Source organism: Bombina bombina, chromosome 3 (genome assembly GCF_027579735.1).
Source record: "Bombina bombina isolate aBomBom1 chromosome 3, aBomBom1.pri, whole genome shotgun sequence".
NCBI lineage: Eukaryota > Metazoa > Chordata > Amphibia > Anura > Bombinatoridae > Bombina > Bombina bombina.
In genome coordinates, this window is record NC_069501.1 from 698,383,360 (window position 1) to 698,401,373 (window position 18,014).

Below are 18,014 nucleotides of genomic sequence, written 5' to 3' on the forward strand. Positions count from 1 at the left end.
TGGCAAATGACAAGTACTGTCCAACATTATACGGGTTAAACTTGCTGTGCACTTGCAAGCACGTTTTCCATTATATGTACACTATCCAGTGATGATGGTAACATATGTATTTGGGTGCACCTTGATATGTATCTGAGGGATTGACTTGTTAGCTACCCGTGTTGCCATATTTTTAATTAGTTGTTGATACCGTGTGAAGTTTGGGGGTGTGTGTGTTTTCTTTGCTCTGATTGGGCTCTGCGGATTGTAGTTTTCTTTTTCGCTAGCGCAGTGAGGTTAAGTACTGAGAACTTTGGTTCTCATATTGGGCAGTTTGCTGTAATTTGGCTACTAAACAGTATACTACATTAGCTATTATGTGATTAGTCTACACTCTGTAAGTTTGTTGTGTCTTGGGAATGTTAAATACGGTGTTCACTGTTTTTCTAAATATGACGGCTTTGGTTTTTCTCTCCCTCTATTGCAAAGAGCTGTAGTTACAGCATGTATGTTGAAACACCTAAGGCTCTGGTAGCGGTTCTTATTTAAACCTTTGTGCAGATTGGATTCTTATCGTTCCACCCCTCCCCCCTAGCCCACTGATTGGCTTTGGGGGTTTACTGTTTTAGCCATTTGGTTCTGAGTATGTCAACTTGTGTTTATGATGTTGTATTCTGCCTTCAACATTTAATGTGAACAGGAGCGGTGGACAATAATATATGGCTATTATTCCTGTATTTGATATTTACTTGCTGACTACATTATTGTTTTGATTTAATTCTTGCTTATGTTCTAGGCGTGTCCATTATTCAATTAGTGTTGGTGTACTGCTGATAACAATGGAGATTATTTCCCTGTGTGGATTCTGGTGGTCTCAGTAAATGCTTAGGTCTCCTTGTTTCTTACTTCATATTCTTCTCCCTGTTGTCTTTCTACTTTCCCTTGTCTTTCTTTACCATTTGTTTGGTAACCTGGCTTTTAATTTTTTGAGCTCACACATTGGACTCGGTCTATATTCGTAGCTTTTTGGTGGAGGGGGACAATAATCTCTCTCTGGTGGAGGGCTAACACTGGTGTACAGATAGATATTATGTTATGTTTGCTGTGATTTTTATTGCATGTTTTTTTATGTTTATGCTTTTTAGATTATGAAACTGTCTTGAAAAAGGCCTCAGGATAGGCCGAAACATCGACATTCTCTAATATATGAAATTAGTAATATAAAAAAGAATACTTATTAAAGAGAGAGAAAGAGAGAGAGAAAGAGAGAAAAAGAAAGAGAAAGAGAAAAAGAGAGAAAAAGAGAGAAAAAGAGAGAAAGAAAGAGAGAAAGAAAGAGAGAAAGAAAGAGAGAAAGAAAGAGAGAGAGAAAGAGAGAGAAAGAAAGAAAGAAAGAAAGAAAGAAAGAGAGAGAGAGAGAGAGAGAGAGAGAGAGAGAGAGACTTTTTAACTTTCGTTTCTTGCTGGCATGAATCTAGAAGTTGTCCTTTCACCACAGTAATGTGATTGAGGTCCTTAAACAGCAGCCATCTTACAACTAGATTGCAACCATTGTCTGCAGCTGCCACTCGTTTCTTTGGAAATAGATCAGCAGAAGTCAGAGCATAACAGGTTTTAACATCTTGCTATTTTGATTCCTAAACAATTTGGTACTCTACATATATTTATATGCAAATAATCTTCCATGGGTCATAATTTTCTTGATTGTTAAAGGGATACCCAAATTTTTCTTTAATGACTCAGAGTATGTCATTTTAAGCAACTTTCTAATTTACTCTTATTATCAATTTTTCCTCGAACTCTTGGTATCTTTATTTGAAAAAGCAGGAATTTAAGCTTAGCAGCCGGACCATTTTTGGTTCAGCACCCTGGGTAGCGCTTGAGGATTGGTGGCTACAACACTGTGTTTTAAAAACCTGTTTAATAAACTATCGGCTAGATTACGAGTTTTGCGGTAAGAGCGGCTCGGTACTAACTTGCAAGTTATTTCCACCGCTCACCTCCCTATAGCGCTGCTTTTACAGGTTTTCATAAACCCAGCGTTAGCAGGCACTATGTGAGCGTAGAGCAAAATTGAGCTCCATACCGCACTCCAATACCAGAGCTGCTTTGAGCTGGTTTTACGTGCTCGTGCACGATTTCTCTATAGACATCAATGGGGAGAGCCGGCTAATAAAAAGCCTAACACCTGCAATAAAGGAGCGTAAAGCTCCGTAACGCAGCCCCATTGATTCCTATGGGATAACAAAAGTTATGTTTACACCCAACACCCTAACATAAACCCAGAGTCTAAATACCCCTAATCTGCCGCCCCGAACATCGCCACCACCTACATTACACTTATTAACCTACTACCTACACTTATTAACCCCTAATCTGCCGTCCCCAGCGTCACTGCCACTATACTAAAGTTATTAACCCCTAAACCTAACCCTAAGTCTAACCCTAACACACCTAACTTTAATATGATTAAAATAAATCTAAATAAAAATTACTATCATTAACTAAATAATTCCTATTTAAAACTAAATACTTACCTATAAAATAAATCCTAAACTAGCTACAATATAACTAATAGTTACATTGTATCTATCTTAGGTTTTATTTTTATTTAGTGTAATTTAGTGAGGGGGGGTTGTAATTTAGTTAATTGTATTTTATTAATGTAATTTATTTAATTGGAGTGTAAGGTTAGGTGTTAGTGTAACTCAGGTTAGGTTTTATTTTAACAGGCAAGTTTGTATTTATTTTAACTAGGTAGACTAGTTAGTAAATAGTTATTAACTATTTACTAGCTGCCTAGTTAAAATAAATACAAATGTACCTGTAAAATAAAACCTAACCTGAGTTACACTAACACCTAACCTTACACTACAATTAAATAAATTACATTAATAAAATACAATTAACTAAATTACAAAACCCCCCACTAAATTACACAAAATAAAAAGGAAATGATCAAATATTTAAACTAATTACACCTAATCTAATAGCCCTATCAAAATAAAAAAGCCCCACCAAAATAAAAAAACTCTAGCCTACAATAAACTACCAATAGCCCTTAAAGGGGCCTTTTGCGGGGCATTGCCCCAAAGAAATCAGCTCTTTTACCTGTAAAAAACAAAAACAAACAACCAACCACCCAAATAAAATCCTATCTAAAAAAACCTAAGCTCCCCATTGCCCTGAAAAGGGCATTTGGATGGGCATTGCCCTTAAAAGGGCAGGTCTGCTGCCCTCCATTACACAACATGCTGCGCCAACTACTGGATGAAAGTGGTTAAGATCATTTCATGGCCCATAAGTACTTATTTGAAGCAGGCCTCTTTGGGGCTGACCCAATCCAGTGAGAGGCATCAATCAGGGGAACTTAGGGTTGGGGCTGGATGTTAAATCGTATAAAACAAAACAAAAACGGAAAAAAAAAACAACTTTCATTTATTTTGTTGCTGCCCTGTGCAGCTGCCAGCTTTGCTTCAGTGGAAAAGAGAGTTCTGTACTTCCCCTCCAAGTGCAGTGGAATGTGCCGCTGTCACTTCCTTACAGAGCAGGAAGAGATGCAGTGAGAAGTGTTTTAGCCACATTTTATTGAAGTGCTGCAACCTTAAATTTTGCTGAAAGGGATTCTGTTAGTGAACATTATAATTTAATGAATGTGGTTTAGTGTTTATTGTTTTTTTTTTACTCTTTTACAGCAGTTTAAGGATCATTTTTGTATTTTGTTAACTTCTAAAACTTTACACTCACTACCATAGCAGCTTCTACCATAGCAGCTTGCCTCTGTACTGCACACCAGTTTATAGTGTCACTCTCTTACTGACTTATTAATGTTACCTTAGCAGCTTGCCTCTGTACTGCACATTAGTTTATAGTCTCACTCTCTTACTGACTTATTAATGTTACCTTAGCAGCTTGCCTCTGTACTGCACATTAGTTTATAGTCTCACTCTCTTACTGACTTATTAATGTTACCTTAGCAGCTTGCCTCTGTACTGCACACTAGTTTATAGTCTCACTCTCTTACTGAACTTATTAATGTTACCTTAGCAGCTTGCCTCTGTACTGCACAATAGTTTATAGTGTCACTCTCTTACTGACTTATTAATGTTACCTTAGCAGCTTGCCTCTGTACTGCACATTAGTTTATAGTCTCACTCTCTTACTGACTTATTAATGTTACCTTAGCAGCTTGCCTCTGTACTGAACACTAGTTTATAGTCTCACTCTATTACTGAACTTATTAATGTTACCTTAGCAGCTTGCATCTGTACTACACACTAGTTTATAGTCTCATTCTCTTACTGAACTTATTAATGTTATCTTAGCAGCTTGCCTCAGTACTGCACATTAGTTTAAAGTCTCACTCTCTTACTGACTTATTAATGTTACCTTAGCAGCTTGCCTCTGTACTGCACACTAGTTTATAGTCTCACTCTTTTACGGACTTATTAATGTTACCTTAGCAGCTTACCTCCGTACTGCACACTAGTATATAGTCTCATTCTCTTACTGACTTATTAATGTTCCCTTAGCAGCTTGCCTCTGTACTGCACACTAGTTTATAGTCTCACTCTCTTACTGAACTTATTAATGTTACCTTAGCAGCTTGCCTCCGTACTGCATACTAGTTTACAGTCTTACTCTCTTACTGACTTATTAATGTTACCTTAGTAGCTTGCCTCTGTACGCCACACTAGTTTATAGTCTCACTCTCTTACTGAACTTATTAATGTTACCATAGCAGCTTGCCTCCGTACTGCACACTAGTTTATAGGCTCACTCTCTTACTGAATTTATGAACTCTCTGCAGCTCTGCAACGGTGTTTTCTTACAACATTATCTTACTATTATGCTGTTTGTATGGATGAGTTGTTATTTAACCAGAGTAAGCTAGACCAAAAGTATGGTAATGTAAAATGAAACCAAGCAGTTTAGAATGAGTTATAGAAAATATTCTCCATGGCTCCTGTAGATATATTATTTCATTTAAACCAGTGATTCCTTAGGTGGATGTTGGACAACCCTGATGTAGACAACAAATAATAATTTATTAATACTCCCATTCATATGTGCTGTTCTGTTTCAGATATTTAAAATAGATTGTAGACCATTCGCATTTGATAGTCACTTAAAATATTACTTAAACATTCAGTGGTGCCTCCCCAATTTCAGTGTTCCCTCTCTCCCCACTTATGTGTCTCTCTCCCCTCTGTCGCTCTCTCTTCCCTCTGTCTCGCTCTCTCTCCCCTCTGTCTCTCTCCCCTCTGTCTCGCTCCCCTCTGTCTCGCTCCTCTCTGTCTCTCTCCCCTCTGGGTCTCTCTCTCCCATCTGTCGCTCTCTCTTCCCTCTGTCACGCTCTCTCTCACCTCTGTCTCACTCCCCTCTGGGTCTCTCCCCTTTGGGTCTCTCTCTGTCTCTCTCTCCCCCCTGTGTCTCTCTCTGTCTGTCTCTCTCTCTCCCCTCTGTCTCTCTCTCTCTCTTCCCTCTCTATCTCTCTCTCTCCCCTGTCTCTCTCTCTCTCTCCCCTCTGTGTCTCTCTCTCTCTCTTTCTCTCTCTCTCCCCTCTGTGTGTGTGTGTCTCTCTCTCCCCTCTGTGTCTCTCTCTCTCTCCCCTCTGTGTGTGTCTATCTCTCTCTCTCCCCCCTCTGTGTGTCTCTCTCTCTCCCCCGTCTCTCTCTCCCCCCTCTGTCTTTCTCCCCTCTGTGTCTCTCTCTCTCTCTCCCCTCTGTATCTCTCTCTCTCCCTCTGGGGGTTTCTCTCCCCCCTCTGTCTCATGTAACTATAGTATTTCATTTAAACCAGTGATTCCTGGTGTATGTTGGACAACAAATAATAATTTATTAATGCTCCCATTCATATGTGATGTTCTGTTTCAGATATTTAAAATAGATTGTAGACTATTAGCATTTGATAGTCACTTAAAAAATTACTTAAAAATTCAGTGGTGTCTCCCCCCTTATAGTGGTCCCCCCCCTTGTGTGTCTCTCTCCCTCTCTATCCATCTCTCTCTCTATCCGTCTCTTTCTCTATCCATCTCTCTCTCTCTATCCGTCCCTTTTCTCTGTCCGTCTCTTTCTCTCTCTCTCTCTCTCTCTCCCCCCATCTCTTTCTCTCCCTGTCTCTCCCACTCCCTCTGTCTCTCTCCTTATGTGTCATTCTCCCCCATGGTCTCTTTCTCTCTCTGTCTCTCTTCCTCCCCCTCTGACTCTCTCATCCCTTATGTGTCTCTTTAACCCTCTGTGTGTGATTGTCTCTCTCTCTCTTTCCCTCTTGCTCTATCTCTAACCCTCTGGGTCTCTCTCTCCCCCTGTCTCTCTCTCCCTCCCCCCATCTCTCTCTCCCTCTCCCCCAAATGATTTCCTGTGTTTCTGTCTACCTTTTTTTTATTTAATTAATGAATTGGTGGTGCCATCTGAGGGTGTAGCTTTATTTAAAGGGGTGGGGTGAAGCTCCCCACCATCTTTAAATTTAACCAGCCACCACTGGATCAAGACATTTTTATATTTACTGAATAATGAAGGAATTTTAAACATATTTTAATGGGCCTGGATTTCTAGATCTCATAATCAGTGCAAGCATTTTGTTATCTGGCAAGAGTCTCTGTTACAATCCTTTAGACTAAAATCAGATGTTTAGTAAGTTGACCAGTTTTCCAAGACACCATTTAAAGGGACATGAAACCCATGTTTACTTTCATGATTTAGAAAGAGCATGCAATTTTAAATAACTTTCCCATTTACATCTAATATCTAATTTTCTTAATTCTTTTGATATACTTGAAAATCATATCTACATATGCTCAGTAGCTGCTGATTGGTGGCTGCACATAGATACCTCATGTGATTGGCTCACCCATGTGCATTGCTATTTCTTCAACAAAGGATATCTAAAGAATGAAGGCGTATCCTAGCCAGTGCCTCACCAGCCTCTGACGTCACCGCACTTCACTGAGATTATATACATATATATATATATATATATATATATATATATATATATATATATATATATATATATATATATATATATATATATATGTGTGTGTGTGTGTGTGTTTATATATTGTCATCTTATGGAAGGGTGACCAGCCTGCTTCAGAGAAATTCATGTAATTCATGAATTCCAAATCACATAACCTTAAATTTACAGGAAAACACTCTAATACTCAGATTGAATTCTTGGATCTAGTTTTATTTGTGGATCATACCAAGAGGGTAGCAGTTTCCAACTATAGAAAGCCCACAGATAAAAATTGTTTTATCAACAACAAAAGCACCCATTTCCGCAAATGGAAAGACAACATCCCGTATGGGCAGTTTTTATGATTGAGGAGAAACTGTACCCATGAGGGAGAGTATTTGAAAGAAGCTAAAATTGTGAGTGACAAATTTCTAGAGAAAGGTTATAGTGAATCTATAGTATATAATGCAAGAGATAGAGCCCTTAGCAAAAATAGATCTTCCCTATTGACAGACAATTCTAATGTAGGGTCATCCAATAAGAATGAACAAAATAAGATTAGATTTATAACCACCTATAATGAAGGACATAGAATCATTCAAAAAGTCTTTAATAAACATTGGGGAATATTAAAAGCAGACCCTCTACTCCAAACCCAATTAACTGAGAAACCAATAATCGCATTTAAAAGAGCTAGAAATCTTAAAAACATACTAGCACCAAGTAGGTTAAAGCCAATTGAACATATAAATGTGGTAAACCAGTATGTAATATGTGCAGGTATGTAAATAAAAGCTGTGTTGTTCAGAATGCAGATAAACCTAAATCTTTTAACATTAAATATACCTGTGATTCTAAATATGTTGTTTATCCATTAAGCTGTGCATGTAAGAAGATTTATATAGGGAGTACAACAAGGAAAGTACGTACCAGCTTCAATGAGCATTTATATAATATAAAAGAAAAACATGAGAAACACAGCGTACCCCAACATTTCTGGCAAATACACGGCAGAGACCCTAGATCTTTAAAAATACAAATTATAGACTTGATCCCACCTTGGAAAAATAACAGATTGCTATCTCTGAGACAACAAGAAACCTTTTGGATACATCATTTTTTATTTTTTTTATCCAAACAGTTTAAATGTAGAAGTAAACATTGTAGCTTATTCATAATAATCCTTTTGTATGTTTTGTTTTGGATCCCAGTGGTTTTACAACAGAGTTCTTTTATAATAACGATATTTTGAAAATGTATTAGTAAAGATATCATTACCAAACAACTATGGTTTTCTATAATACAGTTTTTAGTGCATTTGTATATATCTAGTCAAATATTTTATAGCATGGGCTTTTACTATGTGTTTATATTTATGTACGATCAACTATCAGTATGAGTATTATTTCCTTATACTATTATACTTTTAAAAAGTTGATTATAGCCATTTTATATTTTGCTCACTTCAAAATTTGTGTATAAAAATATAAACAAAGCATTAAGATGTATGTCCCTTAAGTGATTTTCGGATTTTGTTGCCAGGGGACGTTGTGTATTGGTAATTACAAAGTGGACATATATATATATATATATATATATATATATATATATATATATATATATAAGCCCATAGAGGTAGTGATCTAGTTATCCGATCACTCCTCCTCTTGAGAAAGCCTGCAAGCTTAGCGGGAGAAGCGCGTTGAGATATCTTGATCCTTTGGAGCCTCCATACTGGTCAATTCAACCGTGTTGAACCCAGAAGGCATCCACCTATGTTGAGGACTACAGGCAGCATATAGACGTATTCTTTATGTGCATTCATCCTTTTTATATCTTGTTAGTACATAGGGGCCGAATTATCAAATTGCAAGTGGACATGATCCACTGTAGCGGATCATGTCCCCCACACATCGATAAATGCCGACAACTTAAATCATCGCACAAGCATTTCTAGTGGGGTGTCAATCAATGCAATCGTATCTGTTCGGGCTGATTGCTGTCCACCGCCTCAAGGCTGGCGTGGAAACAGATAAAAACGGATGCATTTGGGCCTTGATAAATCGGCCCCAGAGAGTGTTTTGTGCTTACTTTTTGTTTTAAATAAATTATGTGAGTCTGAGCTGTGCTTTTTTCTCAGATTATAGTTATGTTATATATATATATATATATATATATATATATATATATATATATATATATATATATATATATATATATATATATATATATATATATATATATATAATTTTCTCTTCTCAAACTAAGGAAAATATTGAATAATTTTGTCATATGTTCTTTTTCTTGTTGCTGTTTATATATATATATATATATATATATATATATATATATATATATATATATATATATATATATATATATATATATATATACACACATACATACCTCCCAACATTTCAAAATTCAAAAGAGGAACACCCCCCACCGGCAAAAAAATTGAAATGTGGTGGGCGGGGCTTAAAAAAATCATAAGACCAAAGTAATAAAAATAAAATTCTAAATAAAAAGTCATATATTTTAATACACTTAGGCAGCAAATCAAACACAAGCTCAAACCACTGGTATGGCTATGTAAGCGCTGTATTTAATTAGCCTTTGCAAAGACATTGCTAAATATTTTTATCTTAATTGCACATTTATTAATAAATTCTTTAAAACTACTCTCTGCATTCCCCATTAATATTCTAGATTCTGGCCTTTAAAGTAAGCAAAAATGCACAGTAGCACGCTACATAGCATACACTTACACATGCAGATACACACACACTACATAGCATACACTTATACATGCAGCATACACTTATACATGCAGATACACACACACACACTACATAGCATACACTTATACATGCAGATACATACACACTACATAGCATACACTTACACATGCAGATACACACACACTACATAGCATACACTTATACATGCAGCATACACTTATACATGCAGATACACAGACACTACATAGTATACACTTATACATGCAGACACACACACACTACATAGCATACACTTATACATGCAGATACACACTTATACATGCAGATACACATACACACACTACATAGCTTACATTTATACATGCAGACACACACACACTACATAGCATAAACTTATACATACAGATACACACACACAGTTATGGATACAGATAGACACACACACTACATCATATATGGGTATCTGTAATTCATTGTATGGGGTCCTGGGGTTGGCAAGCACATTAGCTGGCAGTCTGCGGCTGCCACTGTTCATTACACTGTTCGTTACCCTGGTATTAGCACTGCTCATTGTATAAAACTGAAAGCATGCTAGTATTATCACCAGGGGTTAGATATCATCATTACCAGAGGTAGGTTAGAGAGGTCACCATTAACCGTGGTCAGAGTGTATACAGCCTTCTTACTCCTGCTTAACCCACACACCATTCCTTTTCCACAGGGAATATGACAGGTATCTAACCCTGTGAGAGCAAAGCCAGCTGCTTCTGAGTATGGGCCCAATAGAATTGTAAAAAAAAAAAAATTTTTTTAATAAAAAAAAATGCCTGGGGAAAATCGGGACAGATGGCTAGCAACTTGGGAAAGAGGGACAGACCCCTAAAATCGGGACTGTCCCGCGAAAATCGGGACAGTTGGGGGGTATGCACATATATACACACACAGTGGATATAAAAAGTCTACACACCCCTGTTAAAATGTCAGGTTTCTGTGATGTAAAAAACCCCCAAAGATAAATCATTTAAAAACTTTTTCCACCTTTAATGTAACCTATAAACTGTACAACTCAATTGAAAAACAAACTGAAATCTTTTAGGTGAAGGGAAGTAAAATTAAAAAATAAAATAATATGGTATATATAATAAACTAATACTTTGTTGAAGGGGCTGTAGCTGTGTTCAGAATTAAGCAATCACATTCAAAATCATGTTAAATAGGAGTCAGTGCACACCAGCCATCTGATTAACCCCAAATAAAGTTCAGCTGCTCTAGTTGGTCTTTCCTGACATTTTGTTAGTCGCATCCTACAGCAAAAGCCATGGTCTGCAGAGAGCTTCCAACGCATCAGAGGGATCTCATTGTTAAAAGGTATCAGTCAGGAGAAGGTTACAAAAGAATTCACAAGGCATTAGATATACCACGGAACACAGTTAAGACAGTCATCATCAAGTGGAGAAAATATGGCACAGCAGTGACATTAAGAAGAACTGGACGTACCTCCAAAATTGATCAAAAAACGAGAAGAAAGCTGGTCTGGGAGGCTGCCAAGAGGCCTACAGCAACATTAAAGGACCTGCAGGAATACCTGGCAAGTACTGGCTGTGTGGTACATGTGACAACAATCTCACATATTCTTCATATGTCTGGGCTATGGGGTAGAGTGGCAAGACGGAAGCCTTTTCTTATCAAGAAAAACATCCAAACCCGGCTAAATTTAGCAAAAACACATCCAAAGTCTCCCAAAAGCATATGGGAAAAGGTGTTATGGTCTGATGAATCCAAGGTTTATCTTTTTTGGCCATAATTCCAAAAGATATGTTTGGCGCAAAAACAACACTGCACATCACCAAAAGAACACCATACCTGCAGTGAAGCATGGTGGTAGCAGCATCATGCTTTTTAGGCTGTTTTTCTTCAGCTGGAACTGGGGCCTTAGAAAAGGTAGAGCGAAATATGAACAGTTTCAAATACCAGTCAATACTGGCACAAAACCTTCAGGCTTCTGCTAGAAAGCTGAACATGAAGAGGAACTTTATCTTTCAACATGACAACGACCCAAAGCATACATCCAAATCAACAAAGGAATGGCTTCACCAGAAGATTAAAGTTTTGGAATGGCCCAGCCAGAGCCCAGGCCTGCATGCAATCGAAAATCTGTGGGGTGATCTACAGAGGGCGGTGCACAGGAGATGCCCTTTCAATATAATAGATTTGGAGTGTTTTTTCAAAGAAGAGTGGGCAAATCTTGCCAAGTCAAGATGTGCCAGGCTGATAGACTAATTCCAAAAAAGTGCTGTAATAAAATCAAAAGGTGCTTCAACAAAGTATTAGTTTAAGGGTGTGCACACTTATGCAACAACATTATTTTTTATTTTTATTTTTACTTCCCTCCACCTAAAAGAATTCAGTTTGTTTTTCAATTGAGTTGTACAGTTTACACATTAAAGGTGGAAAAAGTTCTGAAATTATTTATCTTTGTCTCATTTTTTTACATCACAGAAACATGACATTTTAACAGGGGTGTGTAGACTTTTTATATATGTATGAGAAAAAAAACAAGAAAAAGGGCATATGACAAAATTATACAATACTTTTCTTAGTTTGAGAAGTTTACACATATATATTAAAATTAGAGTGGAAGGATCATTTTTATGGTACAAGCCCCCTGCTTCTGATACTACAGTAGACTGTTTCTAAGCATTGGTCTCATATGGATGTCACCAGTGACAGCTCACATGATGAGGGAGTCAAATGCATGCACATGTGACAGTACGAATGGGTCTTTGCATGTTAAAGGTTATCAACTCAGTATACATTGATTTTAAAACTGCTAATTGTATTTTAATTGCACTACAGCATATTTCAAATATTACTTTTATGTCCCAAGGCATGCATATAAACAATTAATACCTTTCTTCAAAACACATATAGTAAATAGTAAACGGTTTCAAAATAAAAATGCAGAAAACAGACTTAATCTACTCACATACCGATATTATAGTCCAATTCAGTTTCCATGGAGTTTAGGCAAAAAAGTTCACTTTTTTAGGTGTCAGGACAGCCCACTCTAGGGGAAAAAAAAGAATGGATTGCATGTTTTAAACCAGTGATTGTGAATTCTGTTTAAAACTTAGGAGCCAGACATACTTTTCGTACAAGCTGTATTTGTATATAGATATATGGAGAGTAACCCTTAAATTTAGGAGCCAGGGGTGAAATTCTAGGAGCCAGTGACTCCCTGTCTCCTGGGTTTGTCCAGCCCTGTTTTAAACCATTTTATGATTGACAATTATAACCAGGGATAGGCACGGACCAAGGCTGTGGCGGACATTTTCCAAAGTACAGATGTTAGTGAAGGACACCAAGGTACATTTCAAATTAAAAACATCAAAAAACACTCTCTTTACAGAGGGTAGTGAATACATGGTGGAATAGCCATCCAGCAGAAGTGGTAGAGACAGTAAAGTAGTTTAAACATGCATGGCATAGGCATAAGGTTATGCTAGATATAAGGCCTGGAGCTAATGAAAGTATTCAGAGAATTAGCAGACTAGATAGGCCGAATGGTTCCTATCTTCAGAAAAATATTCTATGTTTCTATAAGTCAGGAGAGCGACACTTTGCTGTCAAATTAGTTATCTAATCAAACAAGTTTAAAATAACATTTATATAAAGACTGCTTGAGGTATTACCTTTTATTTTTTTGTGGTTATATTGAGTTTGCAACTCCTGACCAAACCCACGCACCTTGATGTTAATTGCATGATCATCATGGTAGGTTACTTACTTACGTAAGGTTTGTCAGAGTAGGCAGCGGTCTTCTACACACAGACAACAGCACCACGCTGCCGCACAGATCAAGGAATTGGGATGGGTCACGACTCATGGTTAGTTGAGTGCAGGCAGCTTGCTTCTTCCCTCACTTTCTCACTACTAAGCATGGCGCCGCTTGGGTCAAGGAGGAGTGAGGACCAGCATTCATCTGTCCTACTCCTCCCTCACCAAAATGGGTGGCGGACACTGCAAGGGCCAGTCACGGACACCAGTGTCCGTGTACGGACACCTTGCCTATCCCTGATTATAACCTGAATACACAAGTCTTAGATTTAATATTATGCAAGTTCACCCTGAAACACCTGTGGGGTCCATGCTCTTGGTGGTCAATTAGAGAAATAAGTACATGATCTTTTGCTCTGACCACACCAATCACTGAATAATACTACAGGGTTAGTAATATTTCACCATAGTTAAAGGGCGACTAAAGTCAAAATTAAAGTTTCATGATTCAGATAAAGAATGCAATAAAAAATAAATTAATTACAATATACTTCCATCATAAACAGGTGCACATTATTTTTATATGCACACGTTCTGAGGCTCCAGCTCCTACTGAGCATGTGCAAAAGTGCACAGTATAAACTTATATGTATATTGTTATTGGCTTATGACTGTCACATGATACAAGGGTAAGGAAAATTGATTTAACTTTGAAATTTACTAGAAAGTTTTCTACTGCTTATTTCAAATCATAATAATATAATAGCTATACTGGTTCATTTCTGCATGATATAACATACCAAAGTGGAGGCTCTGTGCAACAGAGCAAATCAGTGGTTCTGCATAATGAATCCATAAATATTATTATTATCGGTTATTTGTAGAGCGCCCACAGATTCAGCAGCGCTACATAAGGAATCAAACAGTGACAAAAATATATATATATATATATATATATATATATATATATATATATATATATATATATTAAATATGCAACAGAATACCTCTGTACACATTGAAAGTCTTATGCACAGACTTCGCTATATTGCATCTGAGGATGCAGGAGTACCAAGAAGGGCGTGTTATTGCACAATGTGCCCTGAAATTTGGAGCCTTGTATGCTTAGTAAGTCTGGAGCTTTGCGGGAACCTATTGCCACAACAATGAGGTTGATCGCTTGCTATATGTTACAGCATTGTGAGTCTTGTGTACGGACTTTGCTACACTATATTTGAGGACGCAGAAGTATTGAGAGGGGCGTGTTATTACACTGTGTGCCCTGACATTTGGAGTTTTTTTTATGTATAGAAAGCTTTATGGCAACCTGTTGTTATGGAGCTGTGGTCGAGGGGTATCTTGCTGATGTACCTACCAACTTACTACTGGAAGTTTACCTTCTTCAAGCGCCCTGTATGCTGAACTTGCTATTGTTAATCAAAGGGCTTACTGTTGAGCTATAACAACTTTGACCTAAGACAGGAGGTATGAAATTAATATGAGGCTTGACCCTCTCTCACGACAGCTGTAAAACTCTTGGTAAGACCTGTTGGGCAACTCTTTATGACTTTAATCTCTAGAGATGGATATATACAAACACCTATCAGAATGTCTTCCGTGTAGCAACACACAGGTGATTGTGACTGTATAACTAGTAACAACCACACCTAATATCTTTTTGAGCTATGGGTATACCCAGACTGTTTCTAATGATATTTTTGTTGGTACCAACATACTCCCTACTAGAATATTTTTTTTTACCTTGCCTTGATTTAGATACATTTTGGGAATTGTTCATTTAGGCATTGTGCTATGCCAATTAAATTGTTCTGTGACCAATACATACATAGCCAAGTGCTAGTAATGAGCTCTTCTCCATAGGCTGTTTGAAAAAAATATTCTTGTGGTGCGGGTAGAATAATTGTGTGTGTGTGTGTGTAATATAATATATAGGGTTTGAAATTTCCAGTGGTCCACTAGACCCGGACAATTTAGAAATTGAAGCAGATGACTGAAATTTGACTTCTTCCTATATTTAACATTCAGTGGACTAGTAACTTTTTCATTCTGGGCTAGTAGTTTTTAACCTCTGACTAGTAAACCTTAGTGAGATTTTTCCACCCCTGTGGGGGGGGGGGAGAGAGAGAGAGAAAAAGAGAGAAAAAGAGAGAAAGAAAAAGAGAGAGAAAAAGAGAGAAAAAGAGAGAAAAAGAGAGAAAGAAAAAGAGAGAGAAAAAGAGAGAGAGAAAGAGAAAGAGAGAGAGAGAGAGAGAGAGAGAGAGAGAGAGAGAGAGAGAGAGAGAGAGAGAGAGAGAGAGAGAGAGAGAGAGAGAGAGAGAGAGAGAGAGAGAGAGAGAGAGAGAGAGAAGAAGGCAACTCTCGGGATTTGTATAGAAGGAAAATATTTTCTTTATTTAGTTGAATCACTAATACATGGTCAACGTTTCGGCCCTCAGTAAGGCCTTCATCAGGACAAGTATAATCTGAAAGACATACATAGAGACAAATACTAAAAACATAGATCAAATGGAACAAAACAAAAAGTGAGACAAACAACCTATATCACCATCACCAATACAAATAAAAACTGACTATGCAGTCAGAGAAGGGAATCATCCAAACTCCAACAAAGGATACCCAAAGAACAAAACAAAAAACAACAGAGCAGAAATACAGAAAAGGAAGCTCTATACAGAAATAACAAAAGTAGCCAAGAAATTGCAGAAATAGTATGATCACAACCACACAGATAATGTGCGCGTATATGCACAACTGGGCATTTGGGCAGAGTATAAACAGGATAATACAAATATTAATATAAATATTGGTAAATACAAATTGTGCAAACACCAAACATACTGGGAACCTGGTCTAATATAGGAAAAAAAGAAGAAATAAATACAATTATCTGAACAAGCCAGCTGGACATGGGAGCTAATGTAAAAAGGGCAACAACAACGGATGCGTAGAGAGCATGCTTTATATGTACCCCAGCATATAGAACTGAAAAAGGCAGAACGCTACAGGCATCAATGGTGTCAGAATTATAAATAGTGTCATAGCGAGTAAATGCAACAGGCACTATAATTTAGCAAGATGGGGAACAGGTGAGAACAGGGTCCCACATAGTAAAACAACAAAAGCACAAACTAGAATGCATGAAAAAAATAACACAAGTAGTAGCAGACAAAACGCCTATATATAAACCGCCAAATATCGTGTGGATCAAAACTGTAACACACAACAGTATATGCAATAAGACAAGAGGGTACAACAATGATAGTGACACAGATCCGGGCTGTGCTATACAAAATCAAAAACATTGCTAAACAGAAGATTAAATACCATGCAAATGCCGAGTGGCAAAGATCACAGATCCAAAGAGACGAGTAGTGTTAGACCCAAAGGTACGCCTTAAATAGGGGGAGCCATGAAGGTAATCAGTACGTGATAGGGTAAGCTCAGCCAAAGCCTTACGTTGTTATGACAACCACTCAGCTGTTTGTGAGAAACATTAAAATACACCTAACCACAGGTCATCAAGGGAACAAAAAACAGCAACCCGGTAAGTGTAGTAAAATGACACAATGTCACTGCTATTACGGTAACCAAACCTTCATAGGAAACATCTTCTCATGTCCTACCGCAAAATGCAGAGGCATAGATAAAGCAGATGATCTAAGAATCTAGGTGCAGGGATACGAAAATGTATAAACACCGTACTCTAATGCAGTGATTTGCAACCTTTTTTTTTGCTGTGGCACACTTTTTTACATTAAAAAAATCCTGTGGCACACCACCATCCCAAAATTTTACAAAATCACACATTGTAGCCTAATACAGGCTATATATACAGTGTATATATATATATATATATATATATATACACATACACATACATATATATACACCCACACTGTACTGTGCTGTCATGCCATGCCTCCTACAAACTATACATGACATATTGACATTCATTCACAAACAATCATAATGATTGTCTGTGAATGAATGTCAATGTCATGGTTGTAAATGATGCCTGATGAGCCTGTCACATACCTACCAATATTTCAAAATTTGAAAGAGGGACACCCCCGCACTGTTGTCAGTCTGCCGCGGCACACCTGAGGATCTCTCACGGCACACTGGTTGAAAAACACTGCTCTAATGTATATTAACAACCGAAGATATTGATATGACAGGAGTGATCATAGGACTGAGAGTATGCGTAAGAGGGAATTAACGGATCAGCACAAAAGGGGCTCTGCTAGGCTCGTAACTCAAACATAGGCAGCATTAATGCGCGCACACAACAGGGAGTTCCAACAGCATGGAACCGCTGCATATCCAGAGGGCACACACGTCAGAAATAGAACACAACTATTATGTGCAAAAAAATGTATGCCATACCTATTAAGGACAGCAGTAGATTCCAAAGCAGAGGGCAAATAATCTAAATTTAGATATGGAAGCCCCGACTAGGGCATAAAATGAAACTTATGCAAACCCACAGAAGATTACATATATATATATATATATAACATGTGCCACATCATTAAA

General features: G+C 37.5%; 1 protein-coding gene across 7 annotated transcripts in view; it reads right to left on the reverse strand.

Annotated features, from left to right (window-relative positions):
* GTF2IRD1 (GTF2I repeat domain containing 1) overlaps positions 1-18,014 on the reverse strand; it is a 272,274-nt gene that overhangs the window by 201,823 nt on the left and 52,437 nt on the right. For 6 of the 7 annotated variants that reach the window (XM_053707485.1, XM_053707483.1, XM_053707486.1 and 3 more), the window contains exon 2: positions 12,671-12,747. The exons of the other annotated variant lie outside the window; for it this stretch is intronic. The gene's annotated coding sequence lies outside the window, so the exon portion shown is untranslated. The remainder of the gene's footprint in view (positions 1-12,670; positions 12,748-18,014) is intronic. 7 annotated transcript variants of the gene reach the window in all.